General features: G+C 42.1%; 1 long non-coding RNA gene across 1 annotated transcript in view; it reads left to right on the top strand.

The window, feature by feature from the left end:
- Positions 1–692: 692 nt before the first annotated feature.
- The window catches only part of LOC116913828, a 6,761-nt gene continuing 6,490 nt past the window's right edge, over positions 693–963 (top strand). The window contains exon 1 of the long non-coding RNA XR_004389645.1: positions 693–761. This is a non-coding gene — a long non-coding RNA (uncharacterized LOC116913828). The remainder of the gene's footprint in view (positions 762–963) is intronic.

Below are 963 nucleotides of genomic sequence, written 5' to 3'. Positions count from 1 at the left end.
AGCCCTCTGGAACCATAAGTCCAATTAAACTATTCCTTTTGTGCATAGTTTTATCAGTAAAATGTAACTAAGACAGAATTTGAGACATAACTAAAACTGAGCCAGCATGGTATGACTTGCCTGTAACTCTGGGGAGGCCCGGCAGGAGGACTGTGAGTTAAACGTCAATCTTGGCTACTAGGAAAAACTTACCTCGGGGTGGAGACATGGCTCAGTGGCTAAGAGCTGGCACCAAGGGGATTGAGATTGGCAAATGAGTTCCCTTCTAGAGAGTTAATGATGAAATAAAGAAATTAACTAAAACTGGATCCTAGCAGGTTCAATTTTCCAGAAAAAAAAAAAAAAAGTGCTCTAAAGAGCTATAGGATCCCAGACTCCTTAACACAAAAAATAACTGGTAATGTCTGAAAATCTCTTTTATACATACCAGAAATTTGAGTTGAACCAGGAATTTTCTGCACCAAATTATTCACAAGGGCTCTTCTCATCTACATGTGACCCTTTATTATGTGGCTGACTTCTTGATTTCTCCTACCTTAGAATCTGGGCTAATACCATGATGTCCTTTGCCAGGACACAATGGGAGACTCTGGGAGATCTGAGAGGAGGCCTTACACATGCTCTCAGTTTCCAAGGATACCTTTTTAGGATACCAACCTTAGCACAAACGGTTGCACGGTCAGAGAAACCAAGACACTCATCCAACAGGGCCGTGTCACCAGGCAACCCAGCAGCTAACCGTGGCTTCCGGAATGAGCCAGGTGAGGCCCTGATGATCCATCCACTCAGCAATGGGAACTCAGAAGCCACAGAAATTCTGGTCTTAAGCAATATTTGTGATACCTGTAATAGTTTGTTGTGATTCTTGTTGTTAAGACTAATTAATATTCACATAAAGAAGTATGCGTTCTAGGGCATGTGTTACAGGACAGTCCAAAAGTTTGCAACTATGCAAACCTACTG

The sequence above is a fragment of the Rattus rattus genome, chromosome 12 (assembly GCF_011064425.1).
Source record: "Rattus rattus isolate New Zealand chromosome 12, Rrattus_CSIRO_v1, whole genome shotgun sequence".
Lineage (NCBI taxonomy): Eukaryota > Metazoa > Chordata > Mammalia > Rodentia > Muridae > Rattus > Rattus rattus.
This window is presented reverse-complemented; position numbering and strand designations above follow the sequence as displayed.